Raw genomic sequence first — 13,504 nt, forward strand, 5'->3', positions numbered from 1 at the left:
TATATAATAATAATTACAAACACCGGCTAAGTATGTATATACTTAGTGTTTAGAAGGGATATTAGTTGATTAGAACTCAAACTCAGAAGTTGACCACATTATTGTCACATACTACCTTAACGACCACATACTTATAAGCATTGGCCTATTTCCATGTAACGACCACAAGCTAAATTATCAAAAACATATAGCAAAAAAGATAAATGGAGATGTGTCCCCTGTTCGGGTTACTCGGAGCAACAGCTTAAGCGGGTTTTATTTTTGCACGTGGCAAGTTCCGCCACCTCAAGCTGTTTGTCGAGGACTCCTAACCCATATATTAGCATACTTACTTTGAAATGGAATGAACCCAATCGTCTGTAACTATAATATATGGATGTTGATCACTAAGTTTCAGACAGCAAAACCCACAAAAGAAAGAAAAAATGTTAAGACATTCACAACACTTGCTGTTACTCGGTTCCTTATTAGAGGTTTCCATACTGCTTTTTGGGATATTAGTATGATACTAAGATACCAATCTCCTTTAAGCTTTTCAATAAGTGGCCACAATGTAAAGACAAGTAATCTAGTTCTAACATAGGTCATGCTAAAGTCAAAGTAAGATCTACACCAGATAGAAAGCTCCTCATTTTAGAATCAAGAAATAGATACCATGGGAAATTAAAAAGAACGCTTGTTTAAGGTATAGAAGACCGACATCAGTTACTTCTTTAAGGTGTAAAATACATAAAGTAGCGGGAGACAAGTTAACCAAGCTGCAATACAAACTATCTATACCCGCTTATATAAAGCAGATTGGCTTTAACACATTCAGTATTTTTTACGTTCCCAAAATGCCCCTGCCTAAAAATAAAATCCATAAAACTATTTTCCCCCTTTCTGATTAACCATTACCATCACAAACACCCGACCCTTCCTTCTATCACTAACGCTGCACCACCGCCTTCCATCTCCATTACCGCCCTCCATCACCGCCTCCTTCAATCTCCATCGCCGCTGTTCCATCGTCATCTGCATCTCCACCACCATTCATAACCGATCAGAGGTTCGCATCGCCCTCCATCTCCACCGCCGCTATCAACACCAACGGCACCACCATCTCATGAAATTTTAACCTACTATCTCTATTTCCTAATTTCTTTCTTCTAATTTTATATTTATTTTTTTGTTTTTCAGATTTGGAGTTGTCATCACCGGCTACCAACACCAATAATAGTCGATCTTGATTTGAAGGTAATTATAATGATTTAACATTCATTTATATTGATGATTAAATGTGAGAGTGTATATCATTGGTGTTGAGTGTTTGTTTTTCTTCATTGAAACGGTATGTCAAAAGTGTGTGGGATTTGATTATTGGATTAAATTAACAAAAGGAAGCTTGGATTAGAAAGCTTAATTGTTTCTCCGCAATGTATCTTACTATATTCTGTCATATTACCTTTTAAGTTTTAAAAAAAATGATGTATTTGATTATACATTTATGACATGAATGTGACTACATTCTGTTAGTGATGAAACATGAGGATTTTCGTATCCGACCTTTGTATTGCTATTGAAGGGTATTCATGGGATACAACAGTCCCTTGAAATAATTAAAGAGTATTCATGTGATTAACTGTAGTATGTCGCTTTCTTTAGTCATTTTTGTACATGGATCCTTTTTCAGGTTGTGAACGAAACCTACAGTGTGTTCTTGAATTAATGTGATCATGGTCATTTTTTAGTTTCTAGCCTGCATTTGACGTGTACTTGATAATGGTGGTGCAAAGTTGCGGCACCATAAGGATAAGTCAGCACAATTATCTTGGGTGTGAGCTCAAAGATGGGCGATGAAGCAACCCTTCTCTTGCAAGAAGTGGAGGAGCAGCTAATTACAACTCAGTAGCCATAAATTTAGCCCGATGACAAACACGTAACCATACATTGTCCTACTTATACATGTTACGAGATTAGTTACCCTCACAAGGTATGCGACAATCTTTGATGTATTTATATTATATTTAGCGTTTCAATCTTTTTTTCTTATGTGTTTCTATTTTGCGTTGGATTCATATTTGTTAGTGTTTGAAAAAGGCTAATGTTCATGCTTTAGTGTCTTTTGTGAAAAATTGAGATCCATACAAGTTCAAATTGCATTCATTTTAGCCAATTTTTTGGCAACTTTTGTGCTATATTTAAGAACACTAAGGCCAACATTTTTTATGGGCATAGAAGTTTATTCAAGAAGTTCTACATAACTCTAATCTGAGCTAGCATCAATTGTTTTTATATCTCATCTTTTTTAAGGAATTTGCTCTCCTAAGTCCTAATTGCAAACAACTACAATCTATAAATCTGGTACTTTTATATGGTGTACAATAATGGATATGTGTTCTGATTTTTGTAAAGGGCTGATTTTGAAGCTTAATGATCAGCATACAATATAGTTACAGACGATTATGTCCATTCCGTTTCAAAGTAAGTATACTTGTATATGGGTCCAGAGTCCCATGCAAACATCTTGAGGTGTATAGTTACATACCACGAGCAAAAAATTTGGTTAATGCTGCTCTGGCTGTCATTATTAACAGATTAATAAGGTGTATAGCTTTTTTGATTAAATAAATATGTTGGATAATTGGATCAATGAAAATTTTGACATTAACTACTGTTCAAGTGATCTGGTGTATGCATCTTTCTTTCACTTTATAGATTTCTAACGTTAAACAACGTTAAACGTTAAACATAATTTGATTCATTTGCTGTTACAGTGTTACTGTAAGATATATTTGTTTCTGTTTTGCTACTTGATGAGTTAATGCAGATTGAGATCTTATTAATGGTTCTTGCAGTTGCCTCAGGTTGAATTTGGGACGAGACGAGTAACATTTCTATCAACTTTAATATAAAAATAGTTTACTTTTATAAGGACTAACCTGTAAATCACCAGTGCTGCAAACCCTTCTCATATGGCAAGCAGAGAAGTGATGATCATTTTAGTTCAAAACTTTATGCTCAAATTTGAGGACTCCAATCAAGCTATCGAATTTTGTTTGAAAAAGGAGCCATTTGGCCTTCTATCAAAAGATCCATGACTACAACTCCTTTGCATCATCTTCATTGCATTCTTATTTCCATCACAGCAATGAGGCAAGAAAGAATTATTGTCGATATATTATTATAAAACAGTAGTTGACTTTCTTCTGCTTTGACCTCAGGAGGGGACAAACCTATGGAATTTAGTGGATTGTCCATTTGGTATAAGGATAGATTTTCAAGCTGATGGCTTGGCGGCGAGGTTGATAGAAGGGTAGTCGAGATGGTGCAGGTAATCTGACCAAGTTCATCAAATGGCGCGTGGAGATTTTATGTGCTCAAAGTAAATGATGATAAAGGGTTTAAATCGTAACTATTCCTTGAAATGCTTTGAGGATGTCTATGGAGTTGGTGTCGCTCGATGGATCAATGAAGAAATACCCGTCAACTTCTTGCAATTCACAAGACATTAAGTAGATATTTTATTTTTTGAAACCCGAACTTGTGTAAGTCATTTTTTTTTTGTCTCGGTAAAAAGGGTGTAGCTAGAACTTGTGACAATCTTGAAAGGGTAAGTACTCTCTCTTTTGTTTACGATCAGGTGAGACTTGCATTTTTTTAAACAGTTGTGCGGAAACAACTCCAATTGATTCCGTATCAACAATTTTATGTATAGATTTTTCATTGGAATGCTGAACTTGCTTATGCTATCTCCAAGATTCATGTTGTGTATAGATGTGAAATTTAAGTAGCTTTTGTTTCTGTAAGTTCTTGCCATGCTTTTGTATATTCCAATAAACACAACCTAATGATAGTATACCATGGAAAAAATATATGATAGTATACCATGGAAACCTTAATTATAATAATGAAAATGTCCTTAATAACTTTATCAAATAGTAACTAAACATACTAAATTTGATAGTACACCATGGAAAACAAAAAACACCATATGTATTTGATTGCTACACCTTTTAGGTGTTAGCATGCACGTGTAAACAACAGGTAGAAAAATAGACCTACGAACATAACTCGCGGATACTCATAATTCGAAGGCAGAAAAAAACCCGTAATCCGCGGATACCTATCCGTCATGGACGGGTAATTTCAACAATTTTTACCCGTGGATACATAACGGGTATAAATATGTGCCCGTTGCGGGTTGCGGACGGATAATGGATATACTATATCCGTCATGGATAAATTCGTACCGCGAACTCGCCATACCCATATAAGATACCCATGGATATATCCTTCATATAGCGTTAACCCGCATAATATTATTTAATTTTACATACAATTTATATTATACTTGTTATATATGTATTAATGTTATAGTGTCTAATGTATTGTTATTTGGCGTAGAATTTGAGAAAGTTTTGTTTGTGTAAGTTCCGAATTTCATATTCATTTAGTTCCTTTTAATACACTATTTTTTATCTTGTTGTATAAAGTATCTTCTAAAAAAGCAAACTAATATTTCATTGAATACTCATTGGACAATCACGTTTATAATTAAACGGATGAAAACATTGAGAATAGAAGAATTTTGAATAAACTGTTTAAGTATTCAAAGGATATTAAATAATTGATTGTATTTTATAATTTAAACTAATAACCCGTGAATCTATCCGTCAACTTGTATAACCGGGGATTATGGACATGGATAACATATTTTACCCATTGGCGGATACCCGCGAATTTGTGGATCATAAAAAACCCGCGGACATTGTAATTGGAAAGAGGTATCCACACCCGTTACCCGTGGGTATCATCCATAAACTCCATATATCAAGATATGTCTATCTTTCAAACATCTAATGATGAATCAATTAAAGAAAAAATAAATAAATAAACAATTATACTATATGAATATATGATTTCGAAATACATACCTGTCGATATGTGTGTAGTAGAAGATTAATCTTCTTGAGTTTCGACCGCAAATGATTTGTGGTTTTGTGATGTGATAAACCCATATTATACTATAACGGTATAACCCCTCATTCCTGTAAATTAGGGTCTTGATGTTATCAACAAAAATTCAACCCATATCTAACTTTTGGAACCTTCCATATTTCATTTGAAACTTCGCTCGCGTTTAATGACATACAAATATGAAAGGATTTGAGGCTATGTAATTCAAAATTCAAACAGCTTGATTTGTTTTCTTTATAAAATCACTTGATGAATGACCTACAAATTTGAGTATTTGTTTAACTAATGTAGTTTTCCAACCTAAAAACAAAATCCATTGTTGTTCAATTGGCGAGTCTGGCGACACGCTTACTTAGATTTTGCGGGTTCGATCCCCTCCTCCAGCATTTTTTAAATAAATATTGTTGGGACAATTTAAATACTGATGTGGCTAATATAAGTGGAGTGGCGCTTACATGGCTGATGAGTTGTCTTTGGTATCAGAAAATGCTGACATGGCGGGCTCATGGATCGTTTTAAATAACTTTTTATACACAGAAAAATTATTATTATTATTATTATGGTAATGCTCTAAGTTAAAAATTAGCATCGTTCTTTTCATATCCTGAACGATTTTCTATCTTTGATTTTTCTTTTATGATCATTGTTATTAGTATATTGATTATTACTATTTTATCGTATTTTATGTTAGTTGATTTGGGGTCTCAAAGAATCATGCTTATTCAAAAAGCATGTTGCTTTACATATTTTGAATAATTTTTTACCTTATGAAATTTTAGTTTAATTATATGTTTAATTGGGATATAATCATATGATTAGATATTTTAGATTTTAGCAGATAGATTTTGTTTTAGTGTTATGTATTTCCTAATTACATATTATAAATTTTGTTACCACTGCTTAGACATTAATAACTATTGTCAAAGACATCTGACTATATTGATCTGATGATAGGAGATATTACTTTGAAAACAATTTTAGATGGTCCACGTCTCCTAAATGAGGTTATTGACTGTTAGGTCCAGTTTGGCTGAAAACTGGAGCTCTCCAGTTGCATCTGGAGAGCATGAAGAATTGTCTGAAATATTTGAAGTCCAGTTGCAATGTACAGTTCATGCAACTGATAACTTCCTCCAGTTGAGATCTGTAGACCAATATCTGAAGACATTCCAGTTGAAGTGAAAGACAACAAGTGGAAGAAAGAGAATGGCAATAGCAGCGAAGCCTAGTTGACATTCTATCAGATTAATCAACTAGAGATCCTCCAGTGTAAATGCTCTTACAAAGTTTTACACTGATTACGAGGAGGACCTTTTACACTACATCCTTTTACCCGGATAATAATCTTGTCTGTGGATAAAAGTGCAAAGATGTAGAGTGGTTGAATAAAGTAACCTTTTGTCTTACTTTATTTAGCACACACACAAAGAATTATTTACTAATACCTTTGTGTGCTGTCAACCATATTTGTACGTCGAAGTTGAGATCCCAATGCTCAACCTTCGCCTATAAATAGAGGTCTTTACACAAGCATTTTCACAACTTTGCAAACACATATATTCTGAAATATCGTTGGTGAACTTGTGCAATATTCTCTCAATCACTAAAAGGAACATTTCACAACTTTAAGTGTTTCGATTGACAAAGAGAATTTCCAAGTTTAGATCAATTGTATTTCATAGGTTGTTAGGATATTTACATACTTGTAATATCTTGGTTCCGCATCAACCTTGTATTTTGTTTATAATCAATAAATAAAATACACATGAAATATACATATTGTCGCACCTTTACTTTACAAGTTATATACTTACTGCATTGTATTTACTTATTTACACTTGTCACCTTAATAAGTAAACCTTCCAGATTAACTTGGTATACTGTTCACTGTAACTAGTCTCGTCCAGATTCAGTGAACGTATTGCAAAGAAACTTCACTATCGACATAAAGGTGTCTCCAGTAGAGTACCATCTATTGAGTTGAGACTTACATTGACTGGTATAAAAATCATAAGAAAAGTCTTATGCTTTTAGAGATTGATTTTGCAAAAGCGTATGACTTTCTTTCTTGGGATTATCACTTTTTGGTGCTTTCAGCCATGAGTTTTGGCAATAAATGGATTTGGTGGATTAAAGTGTGTCTCTCATCGGCTAAAGCTTCGGTCCTTGTAAGGTGCCCTATTGTTGCGTGGATCATAATAAGACGCGATTCATTATGTCAAGAGTGCGGAATCCTCTTGAGATAACTAGATTGCTATTGCCTTTCGTTGATTAATGAGCAATTAACCAACCCAAGGAGATGCACAAGGCTTGTGGTTCGTGTAAGAGGTTACACGAGGGAACAATTAACCTTAGCTCGTAAATTCGTAAATAACTCTCAAGAATTCGAAAACGATTCCAAACCATTAACCTAATTCGGTAGATTAGGTCTTGTATTTATACTAATTGATATTGGGTTCGTGTGGACTTAAGCCTTAATTACGTATTAGGCCCGAATAAACAATAAGTCGACTTACCTCGTGCTGACGTCAGCACGAGGGACGTGCCTTTGACTCTTTGTTTAGCTTCGTTTGGCTCGTACATAACATCCAATCACCGTTTAAGTGTTCTACGACACTTATAAACCTTGATTCTATGTTCTTGTACCTGCAAAACAATATATAACACACAAACACAATACAAAACACAAACAGATATAATATTGAAGTCCAAACATAATCATTAAATATCAACACAAGTTCTTATTTAAATGATTACAAACAAGTTCCTAAAAATGTAAACAATAATCAAATCTATGTTGCGATTGTCACACCGAATCTGCATCTACAGACTCCCCCTTGACGATTGCAACTAGATCTCTTTAAAGTTTTCAAAACTTGAACTTCAAATCTTATCCATTAAACAAAAGTCTGATGCTATTCGCATGAATTCTCTCTTGTAAACAATGAGCGAGAATGTTGCGATAGCGTCTTTCCTCAACTCTCCAAAAATCCACAACTGAGCAAGGTGTATTCAAAAGTCTTCTTTGATCACCTCTTGACAAATTGACAACCTGCATTGGATCATACATGCGTAGCAACATCTGTTTCTTTGAATCATCAACAAACATCTGTGCTTCGCCTGACTTGATATCTATCTGCCAAAATGTCATCTCCGTCAGCATGTCTTGATCCCATCTGATAGCGGGAACCTTCTTAACACATTTAATTCTTCTTTGAACAAACCTAAATGTGCCATCTGGATTCTTAATCTTCTTCAAAGGTGTTGGCTTTATCAACCTTTCTTCTGGCTTCAGACCTCTATCACTGAGATACTTAATTCTTTCATCTTTGAATCTATTCCAGTAGAAATCTGCAAGTCCATTGCTCTGAAGATTAACGAACCAGTGTCTTCCCAGATCTATCATGTCTGAATCACTGAGAGAGTGAAAATGTCTTCGACTTATTGACATATACTGGCAACCCTCCTTTCTCTTGATAATAAACAATTTGATTCTGTGATCATAGAACCAACTTTGAATCACTGAGAAGTATTTGGGTGCATCCTTGTCTGAGACATATTCCCAAAACATCGATGGTTTATACGTATCACGTATCATCAAACCAGTATGTCCTCTATCTCCTCAGAGCTCTACTTCTTAGTGGATTCTCTTCTTCAGTCTTCGACTTCAGAATGAATGTCTTCAGTTGGGCTGATCTTGATTTGAAGTCAAGCTTCAGAGAACTCTGAGAGTGTCCTCAGAATTTTTGTACAAGTATTTTCTCTGAACTTCAAATATTTCTGAACAAATTAGACTTGGTCGATTTCTGACCTAACAAATTACCCCTATTTGTTATGAAATATAACATGCATTTTTAGACCTCTATCTATACATGTTTGTAAGTCTAAAATGCAAGTTTTGTTTAAGTTGTAAAAATTTTCTAAGGACATCTTATAGATCATTGATGTCTTAGAATTTTACTTGTGTTTTTCTAACTTAAACCTATCATCTACTTGTTGGTTGCAACTTGTAACATATATACAATACAGAAATTGAGAGTTTGTTACAAGTACATAGAAATAAAAATATATACAAGTACATGATAATCAAAAACAGGAACTATGTAACATCCCAAAACATTTTGACGTTGACCGTTAACTTACCGTTAGCGACCGTTAGTTACTATGTGTATTATATGTGCTTACGTGAATTAAATTATTTATGTGAGATAAGTGTTAAAGTGATTTAAAATAATGAAATTAAAGTTGATAATGATTAATAAAGTAAATTAATGTTTCCGATAAGATATAAGAGTTGTTAAGTGTTTCCGGTTGCGTTAAATGAGTCGTTAAGGGCCTAAACGAGTTTTAACGAAGTGCGAGGGCCTAGATGTAAGGTTTTAAAAGTTTTCCTAGTATATATATGACCTCTTGGTCGACCTAAAGGCTGGAAAAAACATATCAAAACCCTAGAAAAGTATTTCACACAAAACCTAGGTTAAATCTTCAAGATCTAGTTGATTTCGGGTGATTCGGAAGGGTTTTTGCTAGCTTTTCAATCCATTAATCATACCTAAAGGTATAAAATCATCTATTTAATGTTAATTAAGTTTTAAATTAGGTTTTGTTCCTGTAGATTTGGCCATGAGGGTTGGGGTTGCTTAAAGATGATGTTTTCGGGTAAAATCGACGTTTCCATGAATAGAATCGATAATTGAGTTGGTTGACAACATCAAGTTGCAAACTTTAATGATGAATTATGTTTTTCAGATGTATTAGAGTGAATTCCAGGTGGTTAATTGGAAACCCACTTGACGTATTGAGTTGTTGATCAAAACGTTTTCGGTTTTGCGTCATTCGGGTGTTTTAAAGTATAAATCATTGATGCAATTGATTAATGATCTAATTAGTTGATTAAATTCATCAATTGTACCCTAAAACATGCCAATTTTATGTTTACAAGTCATAGGATTAACCGTGGGGTCATATGAAATCGTTTAAGAGTGAAAAACAAGGGTTTTTGCTGTCAGCGACTAAATTTGCAACGCATTTACATGATCAGCGACGCATATTTTGGTCGGAAACAGGTCAGCGACAGATTTGCGACGAAACGTAGAAACAATCATAACTTTCAAACCGTAACTCCGTTTTTGAAAAATAAGCTATCCACGAAACCGTTGAAGAGTCTACTTTCTAATGGTGAAGTCTTTTAAACAGGAGTCAAATTGGAAAATACCAATAAGCTTGAATAATGAATAATGGTCAAAGTTCCGTCAAGTTTTGTGAGGTCTAACGTATTGAGTGAATCTTTGTTGAATCAAATATTAATATGGGTCATGTTTTAAGTCCTTAATATTAAGTTATGACTAGAAGTAAGGTTATATTTGTTGAGCTCATCAAATGATCTTTTAATGGTTATAGGTAGTGTTGTAAGTCCTTATGTTAAGTTATGACTAGAAGTAAGGTTATATTCTTTTTGCGGTCACCCTGCACATACACAAAGATTAGTTCTTTTTGGGAACCCATCTCTTGATGGGTCCACTAGGCACTCCCTTAGAAGCCTCAGATTTCTTTGGTATATATGGGACAGAAGGATCAAAGGGGATGTCAGTCATGATTTCAGATGAGATAAAAACAGTTGGTTTGATGATTTCTTTAACCTTTATCTTCTCAGATTTTTCTTTGACTTGTTTGATTTTCTTAGAAAAAGGTTTTGGGTTTTGTTTAGGATTTTGAGGAATGCTTTCAACATTTTTAATCGTGCATTACAACTTTGCACTTGCCTAGCCAATATTTAAATTGGCTTTCTATCCTTAACAAAACAGACTCTTCATTAGACACCTGAGCCCTACCAGAATCTGAGGTAGAAGGCTTAGTAGGGGAGAAATTTTTCTTCTTCTGCTGGTTTTTAGAAACCTTAGATGAAAACTGAGGGGAAGGCTTTTTGGTTTTAGCTTTCTTGTCTGAAGCACTGGTCTGATGTGCTTCAGATTTTCCCTCAGGTTGTTCCTGGGCTTTCTCAGTTATCTCTTTTGTTTTACCAAGATCTTTGAAAATTATTTCTGGTCTCATTTCTTTCGGAAGTGCATCTAAATCAGTTATTACAGATGCAAGATGAAGATCACCTGTGCCATATGCAATTCTTTGATTTTCAAAAGTTTTCTTAATGGCATCTTCAAGAATTGGTGATTTCATCCAAGATTTGATTATTTTTTTTTTCTTTTTCTAAAATAATCCTTAATTCTTCCTTTTCAAGTTCAAGTTTGGACACCAGAGATTGATAACTTTTTAAAACCAATTGAACATCTTTTAGTTCCTTAAACCTTGCCTGACAGGCGTTCAACTCAGAAGAATTTATTTCAAACATTTTAATACTTTCTGAACATAAGAAATATCGGCCTCTATCAGAACTGAAAGGTCCAATTTTTGTTCCTCATCTTTTTCAAAACCAAAAGCACTAACCTTTTTCATGATAATATCCACCCAACGACAGGTTTTCACATCAGACTTAACAACATGACCTTGATCTTCACGAGCCATGAAACACATGTCCCTTACTTCTTCTTCATCATCGAAGGACACGTCAGAATCCTCCCATTTTTCTGAGTCTGCCACCATGCAACTATTCTTGTTGGATTCTTCTTGTGCCATAAGTGCAAGGCTTTCAGCTTTTTGTATTTAGCTTTGTACCAATCATCATTTTTCTGAAAGATAGAATGGTTAGGGGCAGTTTGTGACGAAGAGGGTTGTGATGATCTGCATTCTTTCATAAAATGTCCGTTCTTTCCACATTTAAAGCACTCTAAATTGGACTTGTTAATGGAATTATTTGAAGAAAATTGTTTGCCATTTCTTTTTGATTTAAATTTGAAACGATTAAAAGTTTTGGCAATCATTGCAACAAGATCATCATCATCATCCTCATCACATTCATGTGATGCATATTCAGAAATACCAGCTTTCATCAATTCAGCTACCATCTTCTTCACTGAGTCAGAATGATCACTCTCAGAAAATAGTAGGGCAGAGTCATTAGGTTCAGAATAATGAAGCAGGGCAGAACTGGTGGAAACATGATTCTTAGCATCTTGCTCAGCCACAGCTCTCTCAGCTTTATTTTCCTCAGTATATCGAAAAGCACCGTATAAAGAGGCTAGAGTGTGGCTGTGAAGGGTTTTTCCTTGTCTTTAAACCATGATCAAATTTTCCCATTTAGAAGGTAGTATATCACAAAACTTTTCCAACAAAATTTCTTTATCTTTATCAACACCCAAAGCTTTCAATTGATTCACCAAGTTTGTAAATCTAATATATGTTTGAGTCAAAGTTTCATTTGGCAATGCAAAGAAGGCTTCATATTTTTTGTTTAAAGCAACTTTTCTTGTGACAACAGTTTCCTTAGTACCCTCAAACTGAGTCATTAACTCTTCCCACATCAATTTAGAATTGTCAAGTAAAACAAGAGTGGGTTTTAGACTTTCTGAGACAGCAAAGAGAATCATATTTTGAAGTTTTGAGTCAAGGTCAACCAATCTATGGTCTTTTTCTGACCAGTAGTCTTTCTCTTTGGGTGTCATTCTAGGGGTCCCATCTTGGTTAAAAACAATAGTCAAGGCATTCATGGGTACATAAGGTCCTTCTAAGAGAATGGAGGTCAAGTGTCTTTCAACCCCAGCGATATACTTGAGCATGCATGCTTTCCATGTGATAAATGATTCACTATCCCTATTGAACTTAGGGACAGGGTTGTTAGGAAAGTGTACGTGAACACTGGGTTGTGCTGGTGGTGGTGGTGGTGGTGGTGGAGTAGCACTGAGATTAACATTAGGGTTACCATTTGGGTTTGGTTGTTCGGTTCCAGATATCTTGTAGGATCAAGCAGGTATAACAACTTAATGATTAAACCTGGGAGGCTCTGATACCAAATGTGAGTCCACCTACACAAGATGTTAATCAAGTACAAGATATAATACGAATATTAATGACAATTATATCAAGTAACCCGACTGGCAAGTATATCTAATCTAGATAAAGACTAGTTAAGATTTACGATCCAGATAATGGATATGAACAAGTAAGATAAGTAAGAACAATTGCTTGAAACTATACAAATACTAAATATAATCAAGTATTATGGCAATGAGTCAAGATGTATTTTTCCAAGTATTTTATTTGTTGTTATAAACAAAATACAAAGGTTGTTGCGGAACAAAGATAATCACACTTGTGAAAATATCTAAACAATCTAGAAATACAAATGATCTATCAACGAGAAATTACTCATATGAATACTTAGAGTAAATAACACACGTTGCAATGCCAAAGTTCCAAGCATTTTTGCAAGTGTGAGAAGTCTTATATTTATAGGCAAACATGTCTTGATGACATGGCAAATTCCGTACAAATATGGTTGGGTGCATTTATGGATTTGTAGGACAAATCCATGACATGTTTGTTTAAGGTAAAGTATGTAAGTTTCTTTGATGTGACTTGACATACTTTATTCCCAACCTTTTGCTAAAACTATCCCAATCCCAGGTATAAAGTTGTTAACCAGGTAATCAGT

At 34.4% G+C, this 13,504-nt stretch overlaps 1 long non-coding RNA gene across 3 annotated transcripts; it reads left to right on the forward strand.

The window, feature by feature from the left end:
* The first annotated feature begins 853 nt into the window (after positions 1-853).
* On the forward strand, positions 854-3,738 carry LOC122605582. Of its 3 annotated transcripts, none has more exons than XR_006324650.1 (4): positions 854-1,048; positions 1,180-1,236; positions 1,673-1,972; positions 2,395-3,738. It is a non-coding gene; the product is annotated as an uncharacterized LOC122605582 (long non-coding RNA). The 3 variants fall into 3 exon arrangements; XR_006324651.1 differs by having other exon boundaries at positions 2,838-3,738; XR_006324649.1 differs by having other exon boundaries at positions 1,673-3,738.
* The last annotated feature ends 9,766 nt before the right edge of the window (positions 3,739-13,504 follow it).

Source organism: Erigeron canadensis, chromosome 6 (assembly GCF_010389155.1).
Source record: "Erigeron canadensis isolate Cc75 chromosome 6, C_canadensis_v1, whole genome shotgun sequence".
Classification (NCBI taxonomy): Eukaryota; Viridiplantae; Streptophyta; class Magnoliopsida; order Asterales; family Asteraceae; genus Erigeron; species Erigeron canadensis.